Raw genomic sequence first — 22,559 nt, forward strand, 5'->3', positions numbered from 1 at the left:
ATTAAACGATCACAAACGAGCTTTAATCGAACCGAACAACGAGTAGCTCGTCGAACGTTTGGTTCGCTTGCAGCCCTACTTCTAAGAGAAAAGTTTTGAAGGGAGGGAAAGAGCCTCTTTAAGGACAAAAGCTTTGTAGGGAGAATAAAATAATTCTAAGTGTGAGATACACGGGCTTTTATGAGAGAGGCTTTTAATTCAGAAAGATAAGCTTCTAAGAAAGTGAGGCTTCGAAGGGAGATAATGGGAGAAATAAGAAGCTTTAAGAGAGGGAGTGACTATTATGAGAGAATTTTAAGAGCCATAAAAGAGAGAAAGGTTTCTTAGAGGGAGATTTTTAAGACAATCAAATGTTCCTAAGAGAGGGAGGTCTCAAATAGAGACAGAGTCTAAAGATAGGTTTCCAAGGAAGAGAAAGAAAGGCTTCAATGAGATAGAGAAAGAGGATTATTTCCATGTGCAATGCATTTATCCAAGTCTGGGGGATTTGTATGCAGTACTTCCAAACAATTATAGAAAAGCCCACCAAATAATAGAATTGCCCACAAGAAAATGAATGGTTTATATCATACAATAAAAGTGGAGAACAACATTCATTTTTATTTACTATAAACCTACTAACTATGAATAATAAATGGAGTAGCAGAGTCGGTAGTTTATAAAATATATAAAAAAATGAACAAAAATTGATAGAATAAAAACTAAAATGACAGAAATCTCAAGTGAAAGCGTAGACTTAAATGTGAAGCAGTAATGATAAAGTCATTACCCAATATTATTCCATAATTTAAAAATAGATAATATGAGAAACTAATATTAGAACAAAAGGGTAAGCGTTCCCATTGCACATGAGCAATCATGTATAAAGAAACATGTAAAAATGATAACATTGAACAATTAACTTAGGAAAATAAAGAAAATAGTTTATTGGATCTATATAATGGAATATGCATTTATTCAATGATGTGATGGATAAAATATAAAGATATATAAAGCAAGTTAATAAAAGGGGGAAAAATACACAATTTTTATGATCAAACACGACAAAGAGAATATCGTATTATCTCATAAGATAATAACGACATTCTACAAAGGTATTTAAAAATAAAAAATGAATTATGGAAAAACTATCTACATTCTCAGAGAGCTTTCTCCTACCTTACGAGAATAATATATGATTTATTTTTTCTGGAGTTACAGGTTCCCCATAAAGGCAGGTTAATTACATCGCAAGATAGGTGAATCTTTCGAGAACACTCTCGACTAAAGCAGTGAAATTTTTTTTTAGGATTTTCAAATTTAAAACAATGATAAAAAGTATTGCATGTTTTTAATGGAATGCCTCAAGGTTGAGCAGTTTTTTCTAGTTGGGATTTAATGTTTTAGAATGAGACTTATTTTTGTTGAAATTATTATTTTATTAGAAAGCTGAAACTTATATTCCTGATTACTAAATCAAACAAATGTCCAGAACATGAGGACTTATAATATTTGAATTAACCACAGAACCTAGAGCTAAGGCGAGTCACTCCAGGATAGTGGCTCGAACCTTATATAATGAAATGCAATGGGACTTGTATCTCTTACCATGCTAAGGATTTAAGAAAGTCCGACTCTTATGAACTTATGATCCTTCCTAGATAGAACTATCAGCTAAATTTTACCTAACATTTTAAAACCATAATGTTCAATCTCCATGAAATGCAAATTAAGGTAGGCTATTGTTTAATTAAAAATTTGGGGCATACAACTAAGAAGTCCTAAATGGCCTCAGACTATGAATGGTAGATCATTCTTCTAAAACAGATGCAATTTTCATTTTTTTTGGTAGGTTATTAATACATTGCATGCTACTTATATATAAAAATGTGTATGATTTGAAATAATAAAAGGCTTATAATAGCTTTATTCTATGGAGTAGGCCTCTCATGAGATAGAACTGTAGCCTAATAAGTCAGATGGTCTAATCAGAACCCGGAGACGGAGAGTTGCTAAAACAAGGAATGGAAGCAAAATATGTTATAGACTTGGCCGAACATCATTTACATCCTTCTAATTACTAATCTTTCAATGTTATTTAAAGAATTTTTTATTTTATGTCAAGTAGAAGAATTTTTCTTAAAGACTAACAAGAACTAACATTCAAGCTACTAAGCAAACATGCAAGTGTCCACCAAACGCTAGTTTTGTTTTGTGTAAAATCAGAGGTTTTAGTATATGTAAATCATGGGGCTTGAAATATCGGGTTATATTCTGTTGTCGGTTGTTTTTTTTTTTTTTTTTTTTTTGTAACTAAGAATTTTAATTTTCCATTCAAGTCAAAGTTATAATCAGATGCATTTTAATTTAATATTTGGAGTTTGAATTGCAATTAATGGCTTAACATTTACAATTAAAAAAGAAAATGAAATACAACATAAAGTATGAAAAATAAAAAAGTAAGAAAACAACATGTAAGAAATATATAATAGAAGGTAAAAAACCTAACCTAACAAGTCTAACGTTGGTGAATTCTATGCAACTTCTGGTGTGTGATAGGTCATATGAGTAGTCAACCCTATTAATAATTTATTGTTTCAATTTTTAATTTTAAATATGTTTAATTTTTATCAAGAGGTGATTTCAATTCAAATATTAATGTTTTGTAATTTTTATTTGGTTTTTAAATGGCTGGTAAATAAAATTTTACTTTTTTTATTAATATTATCCCCACTTTATGTATACTATTTACTTTTTTTATTAATATTATCCCCACTTTATGTATACTATTGGTTGTTATAATTTCATAAATTTGAAGGAATTTATTTCGTATTTTTCTGATTTTTATTTAATTATTAATGGAAATATTGTTTAATTTGGAGATGAAAATGAGTTGTTAATTAAAATATTTTTTTAGTTTATTATTTGATATAATTTTACATATTTATTAAAGTTTATTTTATATTTTCTAAATTTTAATTATTTTTTTATGAAGTTTGGATTTCTAAGTTTGTAGGAGAATTTATTAAATAAAGAGGTATAGATGGATAGTTAGGCTTCATTTGAGACAGTTTTCTTACTATTTTCTAAAGAAGTTTTTTAATACAAAATTTTTTATCTGAAAATTTTTGTACTAGAAAGCTGCTTTAGAAAGCACTAAGAAAGTTGTCCTAAACGACGTCGAAATTAATATATATACTTAGTTTGTTGTTCGTTATTGTTTCATGTGTTTATAAAAAATTTTTTAAGGTCTTTTTTTAATTAGATTTTTAATAGATTTTCTGATGTCCAGGTTTATTCATTATCATTATTATCTTTCTTTCTCTCTTTCTAATATCATTTTAAACTTGTCTCTTTTATAATATATTACTTGGTTTATTTCTTATTAATGGTTCTATTGTTGATTTGGCTCTTAGAAATAATTTATGCAGCTCAGATGAGCTAAGTGCCCAAATGGGTAAATGAATGTGAAATAGAAACTAACCTATCAAGTGGGTATGACGCTCCCAATTAAGATCCCATTATTTCATAGTTTTGGATTCGTCGTTGCCCTTAGCACTCAAATTTAAGTTGAGTTATATCAAATATTAGTATTAAGTTTGCATCATTTCGGAGGCGCTTATTGACATATTAAGAGATAGCATCTTCTTGCACATTATTTCAGATAACCTAAATTTGTTTAGTAAAACATTTTTTGAAGTAAAATTTTGAAAGTTGGAATATTTAAAAACAAGAAAGCCTATGATTGGTTGAACAAAGACTCATGGTACATGTCTACAAGATATACTGAATATGTGAAATTATAACTTGTCAATGAATAGTATTGGAAGATTGAGTGGTAAAAACTAATAATGTAAGTACATTAGATGTGTTAAATTAAAAAAAAAAATAGAAATATACATGAGGAGAACTTCTAGCATTAAAACTATGTGGGTATAGTAAAGACTTGTCTTTAAAATATTGTGTAGATTGTAGATTTTATGTAGATTTAAAAGAAATTTTTTAATAACTGTAACTAAACTAGCAAAGTTATGTTTGATTTTGGCGATGAAAACAAATACATTACTAATGCACAAATAGAGCACCCTAAAATAATAAATTTGAAGTAAAACTTTGAAGAATAGAGTTGGAAATCATTATAGCAAAAATAGACATCAACTATCAAATTATTTGAAAAGAAATGAAAATTTTGATCAGAAAAAAACGAAATTTGATCTCTAACTCAAGGGTGAAGGGCTTCAATAAAAAAAAAGTTACCTCTGGCTCATACACATTACCACTGACATTCTATGCAATGCTTTCATACAATAAAGAATATACTGAAGATGATAACTCTTGGCCATCATCTAGAGAAGTTAGCTATACCCCACCCACATGAGCTTCCACAACCGTCATATGAATCATTACCACAAAATCAATTAGAACTTAAGATGACCATGTATAATAGGATAATAGATATGATTAATCTACCCAACTCCCAATAACAGTGTCACTCTAGAAATCATCAGAAGCCAAACTATCTAATTTCTAAGACTAAAATCTAAAGGTAAATTAAAATACAATAATAACAATAATATGATGGAAGCATAGACAATGATACCTGATTCAATGTTAGAATTTCAGTTTTATCGTTGCAGATGGTAGTGGTAGATCCAATCGTTTAACAAGCTGTTAGCCTCCGAAGCTGTAATGTAGATACTTAATAATAGTTGAACGCATAGATTCTAGTTTGATAAGAAGAGAAGCATATCAATGCTATGTCTGCCATCATCTTCTTCATTGAGTAGGCAAGATTGAAGTTGGAAAAATCAATTAACCATGAGAATCATGAAGAACTTGACATCATATCATCAAAAAAGGAATACAATTAACACTTACATCTATGTAACAGCCAATGGAAGACCTTTAGGTACAGCAACAACCATAATAGTCACCTATTTATAATTCATAGGCTAATTAGTAACTAGAATAACAAGATCCAAGTCTTTCATATGGCTACGTTACAGCTTCGGAGGCTATCAACTTGTGAAACGATAAGAAGATAAGCATACCAATGCTTTGTTTGCCATCATCTTCTTCATTGAGTAGGCAAGACTGAAATTGGGAAAATCAATTAACCATGAGAATCATGAAGAACTTGACATCATATCCTAAAGAAAGGAATACAATCAACACTTACATCAATGTAACAGCTAATGGAAGACCTTTAGGTACAGCAACAACCATAATAGTTACCTATCTATAATTCACAGGCTAATTAGTAACTAGAATAACAAGATCCAAGTCTTTCATATGGATACATACCGCAACAGTCAAAATCTTAACAGCTCCATCTATAGCATCTTTCACACTTGTATGCCCCTTGTCAAATTGAACACTTCCATCAGATAATCCCCACACTACTATTCTACAAGATACAAAAAAAAAAACAACTCACAAGCATAATCACATAATCACATAATCGTCAGCAATTTTGCATCCAGGCATCAAAAATGGTGTTTTGAGATCCTTGTCTCCTGCAACAAATAATTGAAACAATCTTGTTATTCTAAATGATGAGAAATATACTACAACAACATCAATGACCCACTACAACTCTCACTCACTAAAAAACTACAATTGTATGAGAAAAATAATAGACTCATGGATACATTGTTGGAAGGTCCACCACTTTTCATAAATTAATATAAACTTGATCATCATACACCTCATGAAGAAATGAACTGCAAGGATCATAAAAGTAGGATACTCAGTTTAACAGTGAATCAAAAAAATGAATGCCACTCAAGGAAATTTCGATGAATCAGTCAGAATCACTAACCAATTTAATCGATTCTCAAACATATCATTTTTTTAATATCGACAAAGTCAATGCATTTTGAACACATTTTATATGATATTATAAATAAGAGCGATGTGATTGACATACAAGAATATGTTAAATATGTTGGGCATTATATATTTATAACTATATATATAATATATTTATAATGATACTATAGATATCTGATAATCCCCACACTGCTATTCTACAAAATACAAAAAAAAAAACAACTCACAAGCATAATCCCATAATCATCAGCAACTTTGCACCCAGTCATCAAAAATGGTGTTTTGAGATCCTTGTGCTCCTGCAACAAAGAATTGAAACAATCTTGTTAGTCTAAATGATGAGAAATATACAACAACAACAACAACATTAATGACCCGTTATTGCCAATGACCCACTACAACTCTCACTCACTAAAAAACTACAATTGTATGAGAAAAATAACATACTCATGGATACATTGTTGGAAGGTCCACCACTTTTCATAAATTAATATAAAGTTGATCATCATACACCTCATGAAGAAATGAACTGCAAGGATCATAACAGTAGCATACTCAGTTTAACAGTGAATCAAAAAAATGAATGTCACTCAAGGAAATTTCGATAAATCAGTAAGAATCACTAACCAATTTAATCGATTCTCAAACATATCATTTTTTTTAATATCGACAAAGTCAATACATTCTGAATGCATTTTATATAATATTATAAATAAGAGTGATGTGATTGACATACAAGAATATCTTCGGCATTATATATTTGTAATGATATATATAATATAGATCATGTTAAAAATTCAATGATTTGATCGGGTATAGAGTGTAATTCTCATTCAAAAAATAGAGTTGCTTTTTCTATTGTTATAAATTAATAAACAAAATTTTCATTGCCACAACCGAGGATAGCTCCATTTGGTTTGGAGTTGAGAGAGGAAATAAAAAATGAAATGGAAAAAGAGATATTAAAGAACATGAATTGAAAAATAGCTTTCCACATTTGTTTGATGGAGGAGAATGTGAATAACCATTTAATTTCTTGCTTCGGGTTTTACTTTAGCTTTTCCTTAGGTTTCAGCAACAGCACATAAGAAATATGCAAGTTAGAATTTCATTCATAAAATCAATTTTTAATGTATCACAATTAAATCAAAATGATCAAATTTAACTGTGATGTAAAAAATATTTCTTATCCATTTTCTCCAAAGCAAATGCAACCTAGGTAAAAGAAGAAAGAAAGAAATAAGCAAATGAAATGACAGTGTTTCATCTAGCTAGAAAAAGTGTGTTACCCTAATACTAACCTTCTTCTCAGTCTAAAGTTTTTGAATGACATATCCAATATCTTAAGTCCTCATCAGCATGGGTTCATAGTGGCTATACTTATTTGCTTGGCTCCTAAAAAGATGCGTAAATAATTAAACAAGAAGCTCAACAAAACAAAACAAAAATGAAAAGTTGAAAAAATAAAATTAAATAATGTGTTAATGGTTTATTACTTTGGTTTATGTGCTCCATCAATCACTCTCAAACTTATCATCTTGAAATATAACTCATCTAGGTTCCTGGAAATGGCTTACTCTTCAAGTATCTATAAAACCAAGATATCCTCAAATCTCATTAGTACCCTTTCTGATACATATGTGCCCATTATACAATAGAATATTACTACAAAAACCCTACATGAAGAGTCTCTTCTTTATTATGGAATGACTTAGCTCTCACCACATAATCGTTGTGCTTCTCAGGAAGTCCAAACTTCTTTCTCGCTTGACTAAAGATATAGTTCACACAAGGGAAAAAAAAAACACTTCAAGCTTTTTTACATAATTTACATGAACTAATAAATAAGTAAATAAATAAGAAAGTGGTTATTGCAAGGCTTACGATTGTGCCCATTTTTAATATACTCGTATCGAAGTTGCAGTCCTAAGTGAAGATATCATCACCACCACACCAAGAAATTCCACACAAAACACCTCTTCTCCGAATTGTAACAAATTAATGTTGTTTGGTAGTAGGATTTAAGCAAGATTTAACTTAAAAGTATCACCGAATAGTAAGAATTAATTAAGCATTTCAATGAATTAAAAAAAGCATAGAATTTCCTGTTAAAACTGAGAATTTGAGAGGGAAAAGCTTGAAATTCTTCATTACAATCTTCCCTATTTATAGATCTATACAAGATATCCTAATGAGGAAATAATAAATTGCAGATTTAATACATAAATAATACATAAAAATCTTTCCTAAATTCGTTCCTCCATTATGGCGTGATTCACAAGAGTATCCCACGGATTGCTCTTTGTGTCCGTCGGATCCTTTGCACTGGGAATAGCTAGATTTCAACACTCCCCCTCAAGCTGGGAAATATGGATCTGTCATCCCCAGCTTGTCAATCATTCTAAGAAAGGCAGAACTGCCCAATCCTTTAATAAGGATATCTGCAAGTTGATCCTTTGATGATACATGGTAGACACTTACTAGACCACTGTCTAGTTTTTCTTTAATAAAATGTGTGTCCACTTCTATGTGCTTGGTCCTATCATGCTAGACTGGATTGTGGGCTATGCTGATTGCTGATTTGTTGTCACAATGTAGCTTCACGGGCTCATCCTACTTAACCTTTAAATCATCTAAGATTATTTTGATCCATAGTAGCTAACATATTCCCAAGGCCATAGCTCGATATTCTGCTTCTGCACTGGATCTTGCCACCACATTTTTTTCTTGCTTCTCCATGTAACTAGGTTACCTCCAAGAAATGTGCAATACCCAGAAGTAAATCTTCTATCAACAGGTGATCCTGCATAGTCAGCATCCGTGTATACTTCTAGGGTTATTCCACGATCTCTTTTAAAGAGAATTCCTTTTCCAGGTCTTCCTTTAAGGTAGTGTAAGATCTTGTCTACTGCTTGCATGTGAATCTGCTTTTGATTCTGCATAAACTGACTGACCATGCTTACAGCAAATGCTATGTCTGGTCTGGTGTGGGAGAGGTAGATCAATTTCCCTACAAGTCTTTGGTAGGCCCCTTTATCTACATCTGGATCTTCTTTAGCTTCTCCCAGTTTAAGATTAGGTTCTACTGGTGTTGGTGCTGGTTTACAGGCTAGTTTACATGTTTCTCTTAGAAGATCTTTGATGTATTTCTGTTGTGAGATGAAGATTCCTTTGTTGGAGTGAGCTACTTCAATTCCGATGAAATATTTTAGTCTACCAAATTCTTTGATGTCAACTTTATATGTTATGTTCATATAAAATTGGCATTTAGCATATTGTTCAGTTTATCTTGATTACTGTAGTTTAGAATTGTGTATTACTTACTGAGCTTTAGCTTAATGTTAGTTGTTAACATTTTCAGGTAAGCTTAAATTAATCAAATGAGTAGAAGAGGCGGTAACGTATACCGTAGGAGAGGAGCTCAAGAAGAAAGGTAATTACGAATTTATTTGAGTTTTATGTTAATTGAGTTTTCAAATTAGACATTAGATAATTTAAGTTTTATGGAGATAGATTTAGACATTAGATAATTTAACCTACCGTCCGACCTCTTTTCCCGCCTCGCCTACGCGAGCTCACCGGGCTAGGTCGTGACAAGTATATCATAAAGAAGACCAAAATCTAAAATGGAAATGACCTTAAATCATCATACAAATGATTTTGAATATTCTATGAAAATAAATTTAGTTGTATTTTAATTGACCATTTCATCATCATTCACTTTATTCCAATTATCTATGAATCAACATTTTCTATTCACTCCAGCAATGTTTTGCCTAAAACACTAAATCTAGTCTTCGCAAACTATTTTAAAACAACTTCTATCCAGTCACATTGTCAACCCCTTCACATTCCTAATCCTCAAATATAATACTCTTTTAATGGATATATTTTCTATCTTTTATTGTACATTCCTAACTACACAAGTTTATTTTCAATAACCTTATCTTGAATAGATATCCATTATGTTAATACAATCATTTCTTAATTTATCCCACTCAAGCTTTCCATAGATGCACCTTAATATTATTAGAGATTTATTCCAATTATATATAAATAAGCTTTTTATTCACTCCAACTGAGTGCTGCTTGAAGCATTAAATCTAGTCCTTGCAAATCATTTTAAACAACTTCTATCCATGTTAAGGTCAACCCTTTCACATTCATAATCCTCAAATATAATTTATATACTTATCTAATGGGTGTATATTTTATATTTTATTGTACATATACTATGTGTACAAGTTTATGTTCAATAACATTATATTTAATATATATCACTAACCATTTCTTAATTTATCCCTCTTAATGTTTTTCATGTACATACATTAACATTCTCATTTTTTGTCAAACTTCTTTTAATTATCAAAACTTTTTTACTATCCAATAATCAAATCCCTACATCTTTAAACTTTTTATAACTTGGCTACATTATATTTCATTTTCCTTCTTCTTTAGAATCAAATTTGCTATAAATAAAAATATCGAATACTTCTATTTTGCACACTATACTTGTTTCAAGATTTAAAATATTATTATTATCATCATTATCCTATAGTAAAATTCAATTTTTAACACATTCTAAAAGAATATTTATTTTTCATGAAGATCTTAAAAACATTCTCACTCGCATCACCAAACACCCTTTTAGTCTACCATCTATTTATTAAAAATCCTTAAACCTTCTCCCTCCCATCACCAAGCTCCCTTTTAGTCTATCATCTACTTATAGCCTCTTATGATTTATAAAGTAATTTCTAAACATAATTAGTTACCATATCGCATAATAAGTATGGTTCAATTAAAGAAGTAAGAGAAAGAGTGAGTGAGACATAGAAAGTGAGATAGAGAAAAAGACAAAGTGAGCGGGGGAGAGGGTAAGAGAGAGATAAGAGGGATATAGGAAAAGAGGAAGCTAGAGAGTGAGAGGGAGAGAGAGAGAGATAGAGGGAGGGAGGGAGAGAGAGAGAGAGAGAGAGAGAGGGAGAGAGAGGGATAGGTAAATAGAGAGAAATTGAGAGAGAGAGAGAGAGAGGGAGAGAGCGAGGGAGAGGGAAAGATAAACAAAAAGAGAGGGAGGAAGGGAGAGAGAGAGAGAGAGATAAAGAGAGGAAAAATAGAGTTAGTGGGGGAAGAAAAACAAGCAAGATTTAGTTAATCAAAGAAGTTCAAGAGGGAGTTAGTGAGACATAGAAAGTGAGAGAGAGAGAGAAAGACATATGTTGACCTTAGTGTTATACCCAAAGAAGAAACATGAGGACTCAAAATCATACCAGGAGCCTATCGGATCCAAGAATCCCGCTGGCAGAGTCGCTCCCGCAAATCCCGCTCCGTACCTCGTATCCGTCGAAGGTACCCGCAAATCCTGCCTAAGTCTCGCCAAGACACTATGCAGCAGCGCCGTTCCGGGATTTCTGCCAAAATCTCGCGACAGCTCCTCGATCTCTTTCCCTTCACGCCTATATAACGAGAGCACAACACCCGACCTCACGATCTCTCCTCCTTCCCCAAACCGCTACCGAGCTCCGCCTCTTGCCCGATCATCTCTGGCCGCGAGAGAGAGAGAGAGAGAGAGAGAGAGAGAGAGAGAGGTCGATCCACCTTACCTGAAGCCCGACGCCTCCTCTCCACTGCCTTGCCGATCCCGACCACTCTACCTCCTCCTCCTCCGACGTTCCCTTCACTGTCGGATCGGAAGTTGCTACATTTGATCGGAAGCAACTACAGGGAGCTCGCTTGCTGAAGGTAACTTTCTCCTTCACACGCTCTGCTCGGCCCAATCCCTTAAAACTGTCGAACCAAGGGATTTAGTAAATCCAGGATTAAGCCGTAAATCCTTAATCTGGGATTTACCCATCGCCGGGATTTAACACGAGCACATAAACCGTTCAGCTGGATTTAACATAAATCCGACTTAATTTCCGCTGTAAATCTGGATACCAAATAAAAATCTTATATGATTTTCTGCTCCCGAGCATTTCTTCGACTAATTTTGGTAAATGAAAATTTAATTAGTTATAATAATTATTAATTATATTTAATAATTACTTAATTATAACTATAGTTTATTTATTAATTATAATTAATTAATAATTAGTTATTAATTGGTAATTATAATTATCTGGTTAATTATAGTTAATTTTGGTTAATTATGATTAATCATATGTTAATTATAATTATGATTTATACTGTGCATTTTTAAACAGGTACCGTCAAAGCCCGCGAAGGTACGAACTCTCTAAACTCAGATTCTCGCATCATTGTTTGCAGCAGACCAGAAAAACTCCTATACACGCCTTTATTGCATGTGGCGGGATGGGGCGTCGGTCTGATGCTTACGACGAAGCGAGCAATCGCCTAAACTCTACTTCGGCGTTCGTGGCGTACCGGAAAACCGCCTATACATGCCTTTATTGCGCGTGGTGGGATGGGACCCCAGTGCAGCACCTACGGCGAGGCGGGGTCACTTATAAGTACCCCCGAGCGGGGGGAAAGCAAACTGTGTATTTTTAAACAGGTACAGTCAAAGACCCCATACACGCCTTTATTGCGCGTGGTGGGAGGAACAAAAATCACGGCCGCGGTGTCCTCGTCCTATCACGGCCGCGGTGCCCTCGCAAGAGGACACCTACCATACACGCCTTTATTGCGCGTGGTGGGAAAGGCCCAGTTTTCTCGTAGTTTTCCCCTAAACGGGGGAGACGCCGGGAGGCTGCCGAAATTTCGGGTGAAGACGGACCGTACTTGGACTTGATTTGCACATCAAATAGACAAAAATGAGACTCGTACTTGGACCTGATTGAACTCCAAAGACACTAATAAAAGACTTAATTCAAATTCAAAATTGAAAAGAACATGAAATTGGACTGGACTAGAGCAAGAATTTGATATTGAACATTCAAACTCAAATGACTTGAATCAAATTATAAGACTTGAAATTGCACGACGAGCAAGGATGTGAATGAACAATCAACTTGAACTTGTACTCTGGACCTGAACATTAATGGCTTAAACAATTCGAACTCAAGCGAGTAATAGAGTTGGACTACAACGGACATAGAAATGATCTTGTACATTGAGCTCATGAATTTGATTTGAACTGGACTTGGAAGAGTTCAGACTTGAGTCCGATTTGAACATCGTTGGGCCCTCACATTCGACACCAATCAAACCACAACACTTCCTACGAATGTATTCAGCGTAGCACACAATGAAAGCAAATGCCCGTTAGCGCCAATAACCATCCGATCGAGGACAGACACACATGTTCTTTGCAACTAGAAGGTAGTTGATTAGCAGACTAAGTGCAAATGTCTACGAATGTGAAATGACCACAATAAGATGTAAATCTCCTACGTCAATCCCTACAATGCCTGTTGATTGAGATGGCAATACGGGAGACCAATAAAGAAAGATTCGCCCCCACAAACAAGTGCAAATACATCAATACCACCCGAGATTGGTGAAAGGGTGAATTCGATGCAGAAACAATGAATCTTCTACAAAATACTTCCAGGAGGTCGTCGTAGAAGACATGTATCCCCTGCAAATAAAGAGGTCAATGAATGAATGAAGGTCATTCATTAAAATCTCAAATAGAAATGAAATGTCGGTTCACTCACAAGCAACAATGCGAACTCGTACAAGTCACTACAAAAGATCTGCAACATATACGATCTTTCTATGAAGATGATTGTATGTGCCACATGCCACTGAGGGGTAGGTGCATAAAGATTACAGTAAATGTAGTATCCTGTAGTCAACTTCAGTATAAGAATGAATACATCTACCTCTAACAGTAGTGGCTGTACCGAAAAGATCAAAACTCACAACACATGAAGAATACGACAAGTGCTATGCTCAAGCAAATATATAAGATCTTCAACAAGTGCAAATCCTTACAACCATAATACAGAAGACTCGTTAGTGCACTACGATCAACCTACAGAAATCAACAAATAGTGCACGACAGTCTACCTGAACAAAGCAGCGAACAACTCCATTCAGAAGCTGCTACGCCATGCCACCGGATCTGCAATACTCGTACAAGGCAGCAAAGGCTTCCACAATATTTCAAAATAACCTGCACGTGCACTATAAATTGTATACACATAGGTACACTAAAAGGGGTAAAAACAATTATAAAACCCGCATGGGCCCCGACGAGCGTGTTATTGGTACACACGTGACGTCTAGGGATGCTGCGCGGGTTAACAAGTGAATTCAGGTTCGAAACCGATCCTTCTATACGGGTCAATAGAAGTCGACAGGGTTCGAACCATTAAGCAAATGTAAGGTTGTGGCGACAGGTATATTTGCTTTAAAACATTCATATTAGGCCATCAAGGCCTACAACAATATGAATTCACTAATAAAGGCTCAAAGCCTACAAAACCCGATCCTCTGTCGACAGCCCGACAGAGTTGACAAGGTTCAATCCATAAAAAGAAATAACCCCCGAACACCCCGATGATGGCCGTGTTGAATGCAGATCTCAACCGGAGGGGTTCCCAAATACTTTCAATTGTCTCCCAAAAGTCCATTCCAAATATTTTCATAATGCCACTCAAATACTCCAAAAATTCCAGAAAGCCCAAAAATCCAGAAAATTCTGAAAAATCCCAAAAATATTTAAATTTGAAATTCAACCTATTAATCACTTAAAGCAAAATCCATCCACCCTCTGCAACAGTTTGCCGGGGCGGACAAATTAAAGTTTACTTCAGCTCACAAAGAGCCAAATGCCTAGTCGAAAATATTATTAGGATCCATTCTCAAAAAACCTCTTGCTAGTAAGGACGTGGTACGTGTCCTCTAACCGGCAGTTTCGCTGCCAAATGGCACTGCAGGTAAACGGTTATGACCCGGGGCCCTCTGAACCGAATGGTTTTGCCTCCAAATGGCACCACAGATAGCGGTTATGGCCAAAGCCAATACGCTCCTTAATGATGTTAAATCCTTGAGATATGAATCAATAGGATATGATCGATAGGGCACAAAGCCCTCTGTTAGCTAAGGTGGATTCAAATTTGTCCCCTTAGACAAACATTCAACCCCGGTCTACAAAGTCCCCTTGGACGAAGCAACCCATGGCTGCCGACAATGATCCTTCTGTCAGGTTGGGTTGACTACCTCCTCTGACTAAGTAGACCAGGGACCACGATGGCCCGGGACGACGAAACCATGGGATCTTGATCGAGTCTATCATCCATTCCCCCACCATCCGCTTTAAATGAAAGATGGTGAAAATTTCTATTTTTAAATATCAGAACTTCCAATCTACCAATCCCTAAATCCATTGCTGCTATTATATGCTAGATAACACGTATTCTCTACGTATCTGATTGATGACTAGCCTTAATCGAAAGTTCTCTCTCGTGATCGGGAGGGCTAATTAACTATAGGGACTTGCGCCTATAGGAAACTAGAACTCAGATTATAAAGTCCTCGCAAAATGAGGGCAAAATCTTTGGGTAGTGTCTTATCTATAAACCCATCTGCCTTCCAAAATTTACCTCGGAACTTATCAGTTAAAACTCCCTCGCAGAATAAAAAGAAAAGCGGACAGAGGCCGGGGCCAAATTTTCGGAGCCCACAACATATAAAGTGAGCATGGGAGAGGGTAAGAGAGAGATAAGAGGGATATAGGGAAAGAGGAAGCTAGAGAGAGAGGGAGGCAGAAAGGGATAGGTAAATAGAAAGATTGAGAGAGGGAGGGAGAGAGCAAGAGCGAGGGAGAGGGAAAGATAAACAAAGAGAGAGGGAGGAAGGGAGAGAGAGAGAGATAAAGAGAGGAAAAATAGAGTTAGTGGGGGAAGAAAAACAAGCAAGATTTAGGTAATCAAAGTAGTAAAAGAGAGAGTGAGTGAGACATAGAAAGTGAGAGAGAGAGAGAAAAAGACATATAAAGTGAGCGTGGGAGAGGGAGGGAGAAAGGGATATAGGGAGAGATAAGAGGGATATAGGGAAAGAGGAAGCTAGAGAGTGAGTGAGAGAGAGAGAGAGAGAGAGGGAGGGAGAAAGGGATAGGTAAATAGAGAGATTGAGAGAGGGAGGGAGGAAGAGAGCAAGAGCGGGCGAGAGGGAAAAATAAACAAAGAGAGGGGGAAGGGTGAGAAAGAGATAAAGAGAGAAAGAATAGAGTTGGTGGGAGAAGAAAAACAAGCAAGAATTAGTTAATCAAAGAAGTAAGAGAGAGAGTAAGAGTGACTTAGACATACAAAGTGAGAGAGAGAAAGACATAAAGTGAGCGAAAAAGAGGGTAAGAGACAGATAGGAGGTATATATGAAAAGAGAAAGCTAGAGAGTGAGAGTGAGTGAGAGAGAGAGAGGGAGGGGGGAGAGAGAGAGAGAGAGAAGGTGAAATGGATAGGTAAATAAAGAGAAATTGAGAGAGGTAGAGAGCGAGCAAGAGCGAGGGAGATGGAAAGATAAACAAAGAGACGAGGGAAAGGAGAGAGAGATAAAGAGAGAAAGAATAGAGTTAGTGGGAAAAGAAAAACAAGCAAGAATTAGTTAATCAAAAAAATAAGAGAGAGAGAGTGAGGGTGAGACATAGAAAGTGAGAGAGAGAGAAAAGACAAAGTAAGCTAGGAAGAGGGTAAGAGAAAGATAGGAGGGATATATGGAAAGAGAAAGCTAGAGAGAGAGTGATAGTAAGAGAGAGAGAGAGAGGGAGAGAGAGAGGGAGGGAGGGAGAGAGAGAGAGATTGAGAGAGGGAGAAAAGACAAAGTGAGCTAGGAAGAGGGTAAGAGACAGATAGGAGGGATATATGGAAAGAGAAAGCTAGAGAGTGAGAGTGATAGTAAGAGTGAGAGAGAGAGAGAGGGAGAGAGAGAGGGAGGGAGGGAGAGAGAGATAAATAGAGAGATTGAGAGAGGGAGGGAGAGAGCAAGAGCGAGGGAGAGGGGTAGATAAACAAAGAGAGGGGGGAAGGGAGAGAGAGATAGAGAGATAAAGAATAGAGTTCGTGGGAGAAAAAAAAACAAGCAAGAATTAGTTAATCAAGGAAGTAAGAGAGAGAGAGAGAGTGAGACAGAAAGTGAGAGAGAGAGAAAAAGATATATAAAGTGAGCGAGGGAGAGGGTAAGAGAGAGATCGGAGGGATATAAGGAAAGAGGAAGCTAGAGAGTGAGAGTGAGTGAGAGACAAAGAGAGAGAGAGGGGGAGGGAGAGAGAGAGAGAGGTGGTGAAGGAGAGAGTGAGTGAGAGAGAGAGGTGGAGAGAGTGAGATGGAGAAGGAGAGAGTGAGAGAGAGAGGGAGAAAGGGATGGGTAAATAGAGAGAAATTGAGAGAGGGAGGGAGAGAGGAGTGAGGGAGAGGGAAAGATAAACAAACAGAGATGGGGGAAGGGAGATAGAGAGATAGAGAGAGAAAGAATAGACTTAGTCGGAGAAGAAAAACAAGCAAGAATTAGTTCATCAAAAGTAAGAGAGAGTGAGTGAGTGAGACATAGAAATTGAGAGAGAGAGAGAGAAGAAAAAAAGACATATAAAGCGAGCGAGGGAGAGGGTAAGAGAGATAGAAGGGATAAAGGGAAAGAGGAAGCTAGAGCGTGAAAGTGAGAGTGAGAGTGAGAGGGAGTGAGTGAGTGAGAGAGAGAGAGAGAGAGAGACAGAGAGAGACCATGAAATACTCTAAATTTGCTCCATAGGAGCTTGAAATTAAATGAGCATATTTTATAAATGTTGCAAACTTTAAGAATTTTTGTAAATTAGAGCAATTCCTCAAACGTTATTTTTGTGCAATGAGATTTTGTATGTGTCAAAGATGAACTCAATTAGTTATTTTATCATGGGCTCCATAATATAGACCTTTGAGAGTCTATGCAAGATCCATGATGAGACACAAGTTCTCTAAATTAATTAAATCCCTCTCTAACATTTCTAAAAAGACAAAGGCTCTCAAGTGCAAAGCCCAATCAAGAGCAAATTCCCACACTTGAAACATATACATCGATATTTGATTTAGAAGCAAATAACAATGCAATCTTATGATTTGATTGTTGGTGACGACTAGGGAGACAACATGAATGCATTTCATGCAAGGAAATGGCATTGGACACGAGTCCAACGGGCCCGGCGCCTCTTCATCGCCCTCTTTTAACACTCACATGAAAGAAATCTAAAGAAAACACTAGATTCGCATGATTAGATCAAGAGGATTACGGTTTGGAAATTAAATGCATGGGTTTTGTAGGTCCCTAAGGTTTTGGAACATCAAACACACGTCAAACGGCCAAAATATAGGGATTTCTTAAGTTTTGAGGAGTTTTACCTCGTCGGGTTGTCACGACTCCATCACACTCCACTCGCCTTACAAAGGCGAGAAAACAGTGGAAGGAAGAAGAAAACTGCTGTCCAAGCCACTCCGGATGTCTTCTTTGCTTTCTAAATGCTCCCGGAAGTCGCCTCCGGTGTCACGAACTTGCCGAAGCTGATTTGGAAGACTTTAGTTATAATAGGGGGTTAAATACAGCACCCCTTTGCTAGTATTTTGGAAGAGGAAACAACCAACAATAACGAGAGGAACTTTATGCTTCTCAGTTGAAGGAGAAAAGCAATAGTAACAAAAGAAATCCTCTTTTCAATCCAAGGAAAGAGAAAACAACAAGTAGTGAAGGCAAAATCTGCTCTTCACTTATCTCAATCTCCAAAAATTGCAAGCAATAAGCCGCTCAGCTCTCCTTGTGTTCGGTTTTGGACGTACGCACGCAGGGACTGCTCTCAGCCACTCGGTCTCTGGATGCACGCAAGAGGCTGAGCATCGGCCTCCTCTTCACAACTGGACGGACCGCACGAAGCTAGAGCCCAAACTCCCTCTCAGCTATGTCGGATGCACACGAGCCAGAGGAACCAGTCATTCCTCCTTCGTCTCCCCTTGATCAGACATAGCAATTAGGCATCGACTCTCCTTCCCTCTCTCGACCTCCAGCTCTCCCACTCAACTAGGTCGCATGCAAGTAGAAGAAATGCCCATTCCCCTACCTTCCTCTCCCACTCTCATTTTACAAGAAATGAGGTTCTGGTACACGAAATCATTTGCCTGCACTCGATTAGGGGGAAAGAAGAGATCAGTACACTTTGGAGTGTCGAATTTGATTTCCAGATTTGGAAAGCCCAAATGAATCTGGATTGGACCAATTGGGCTCAAATTGAGCCTGAATTGGACTCGATCTGAATCGATTTAGGTGGATTTGGGTCAAATTGGGTACGATTGAGCTAATTTTGCAAAATTAGACTCAAATTAGTTACGAATTGCATTGAATTTGGTTTAACGAGGCTCGACGATGTTTTATTGGGTTCTATTTGAACCGATTTTGGGTTGATTTAATCGATTTGACATTAATTTGATTTAATTGAGTTTAATTTGATTTAATTAAAGTCTGGTTTAGGTTAATTGATGCTTGATGACAGTCGATCGAGCGATCGAGCGCCCGAATCGGCTCGATAAGGGTCCGGTTGATGCGAAAAACAAGGTCAAAATTTGGGTTATTTTGGCCCCTGGTCAACCTTGGGACAAAGTGGATCCAATTTTTTATCTGAAAATTTTTGTACTAAAAAGCTGCTTTAGAAAGTAGTAAGAAAGTTGTCCTAAACAACGTCGTAACTAAAATATGTACTTAGTTTGTTGTTCGTTATTGTTTCATGTGTTTATGAAAAATTTTTAAGGTCTTTTTTTTATTAGATTTTTAATAGATTTTCTAATGTCTAGATTTATTCATTATCATTATTATCATTCTTTCTCTCTTTCTAATATCATTTTAAACTTGTCTTTAATCTTTATGTTTAAATTTGACTTCAATAAATTTTAGATTAGATTATATTAGTTCTATTTCTGTCAATTTTATTTATTGGTTTAGGTTAGTTTTATATTTTGTCATGTGTTGAGAGTTATTTGAATTTGATGTTAGTTGTCTTGCTTCTAGCTTTAAGTGTAAATTTTTGTACTAAAAAGATGCTTTAGAAAGGAGTAAGAAAGTTGTCCTAAACAACGTCGTAACTAAAATATGTACTTAGTTTGTTGTTCGTTATTGTTTCATCTGTTTATGAAAAATTTTTAAGGTCATTTTTTTATTAGATTTTTAATAGATTTTCTAATGTCCAGGTTTATTCATTATCATTATTATCTTTATTTCTCTCTTTCTAATATCATTTTAAATTTGTCTTTAATCTTTATGTTTAAATTTGACTTCATTAAATTTTAGATTAGATTATATTAGTTCTATTTATGTCAATTTTAATTATTGGTTTAGGTTAGTTTTATATTTTGTCTTGTGTTGGGAGTTATTTGAATTTGATGTTAGTTGTCTTGCTTCTAGCTTTAAGTGTAAAATCCAATTTATTATGTTTCTCTCTTAGATATATATGTATCTATGTGTATATTATTTTGTTTATTTCTTATTAATGGTTCTATTGTTGATTTGGCTCTTAGAAATAATTTATGCCGCTCAGATGAGCTAAAAGTCCAAATGGGTAAATGATTGTGAAATAGAAACTAACCTATCAAGTGGGTATGACGCTCCCAATTAAGATCCCATTGTTTCATAGTTTTGGATTCGTCATTGCCCTTAGCACTCAAATTTAAGTTGAGTTATATCAAATATTAGTATTAAGTTTGCATCATTTCGGAGGTGCTTATTGACATATTAAGAGATAGCATCTTCTTGCACATTATTTCAGATAACTTAAATTTGTTTAGTAAAACATTTTTTGAAGTAAAAATTTGAAAGTTGGAATATCTAAAATTAAGAAAGCCTATGATTGGTTGAACAAAGACTCATGGTACATGTCTACAAGATATACTGAATATGTGAAATTATAACTTGTCAATGAATAGTATTGAAAGATTGAGTTGTAAAAACTAATAAATGTAAGTACATTAGATGTGTTAAATTAAAAAAAAATAGAAATATACATGAGGAGAACTTCTAGCATTAAAACTAGGTAGGTATAGTAAAGACGTGTCTTTAAAATATTGTGTAGATTGAAGATTTTATGTAGATTTAAAAGAAATTTTTTAATAACTGTAACTAAACTAGCAAAGTTATGTTTGATTTTGGCGATGAAAACAAATACATTACTAATGCACAAATAGAGCACCCTAAAATAACAAATTTGGAGTAAGACTTTGAAGAATAAAGTTGGAAATCATTATAGCAAAAATAGATATCAACTATCAAATTATTTGAAAAGAAATGAAAATTTTCATTAGAAAAATAGGTCATTTGATCTCTAACTCAAGGGTGAAGGGCTTCAATAAAAAAAATGTTACCTCTAGCTCATACACATTACCACTGGCATTCTATGCAATGTTTCATATAATAAAGAATATACTGAAGATGATAACTCTTGGCCATCATCTGGAGAAGTTAGCTTTACCCCACCCACATGAGCTTCCACAACCGTCATATGAATCATTACCACAAAATCAATTAGAACTTAAGATGACCATGTATAATAGGATAACATATATGCAGTGTCACTCTAGAAATCATCAGAATCCAAACTATCTAATTTCTAAAACTAAAATCCAAAGGTAAATTAAAAAAAAATAAAAAAAATTAAAAACATAGAATAGACCTAGTAGGATTTGACTTTGGGCGATCAAGTCATTATAAGTACACTTAGATATCCTGTATCATGTTCAGAGTATGGTAAATAGATGGGATATTATCAAGCGAATTTCAAGTGGCATGGTTGAAGGTTAGAGGAATCATCGAGCTGTTATGTTATAGAAATGTCCCTCAAACTTAAGGAAAAATTGATAAGATAGGTAGTTGAGGCCTGCAATGCTCTTATGGCGAATGTTGGCCTTTAAAGAGAAGCATGATACTAAGTTAAGGTGTGCAGGATGAGGATGCTCAGGGTGATGAGTGCTTACCCCTTAGAAAGAATCGAATAGCAATCGTGAGTGTGTTGAGTAGCTCCAGTAGAAGATAAGATTGAGAAAGTCGCTTCTTATGATGTTTGCTCACTAAGACGGCGGTCTTCGAGTACCGGCGTTTCAGGAGAGTAGCAGTATTATATTGACTTGATGGTTAAGAAAGGTAGGGGTAACCTAAAAAGACTTGGTTTAAAAATATCAAGGAATTGACCTTTCTTTATTAGATTTAAACGAGATTTGACTTTATTAATAGAACCACAATGAGAAGAAAGTTCATGAGTGCCCGATCCCACGTAGTGGATAAAGGCTTGATGGTGATAGTTGTTGTTGTGTTGTTATTATTCCTATTTTTATCATTTATTTATTTTATTAATATATCTTTCTAGTAAGCATATTACCTATTACAATTGCATGAATCCACAGGGTTATTAGTTAAATATTATTCGAGCTCCCTTCTTCATAGATATGGCATTCAGAAATGACACTATTAACGCTAGATGTCGCTGTACCTAAAGGTCATTCCATTGCTGCTACATTGATGTAAGTGTTGATTGTATCCTTTTTGATGATATGATTCAGTTCTTTTCTGATTCTGCATGTTAATTGATTTTCCAATCAGTCGTCTTGCCCTATTTCAATGAAGAAAGATGATGGAAGACACAAGCATGTATGCCTTCTCTTGGCTGTATCAAACGTAGAACTATTACGTTCAACTATTATTAAGTTGTACTGTTAACAGCTTCGGAGCTATCAACTTGTTGAATGATTGAATCTACCATACCATCTGCACGATAAACCTGGAACTCATACATTGAATCAAGGTATCATTGTCTTCTTCATCCATAATTATTTTTTATTGTA

At 35.1% G+C, this 22,559-nt stretch overlaps 1 long non-coding RNA gene across 1 annotated transcript in view; it reads right to left on the minus strand.

The window, feature by feature from the left end:
- Nucleotides 1–4,653: 4,653 nt before the first annotated feature.
- The window catches only part of LOC114580770, a 23,256-nt gene continuing 5,350 nt past the window's right edge, over nt 4,654–22,559 (minus strand). The window contains exons 3-4 of the long non-coding RNA XR_003702331.1: nt 5,031–5,073; nt 4,654–4,663 (exon numbers count right to left, since the gene is read on the minus strand). This is a non-coding gene — a long non-coding RNA (uncharacterized LOC114580770). The remainder of the gene's footprint in view (nt 4,664–5,030; nt 5,074–22,559) is intronic.

This window comes from Dendrobium catenatum, unplaced genomic scaffold (genome assembly GCF_001605985.2).
Source record: "Dendrobium catenatum unplaced genomic scaffold, ASM160598v2 fragScaff_scaffold_1256, whole genome shotgun sequence".
In the NCBI taxonomy this organism is placed as follows: domain Eukaryota; kingdom Viridiplantae; phylum Streptophyta; class Magnoliopsida; order Asparagales; family Orchidaceae; genus Dendrobium; species Dendrobium catenatum.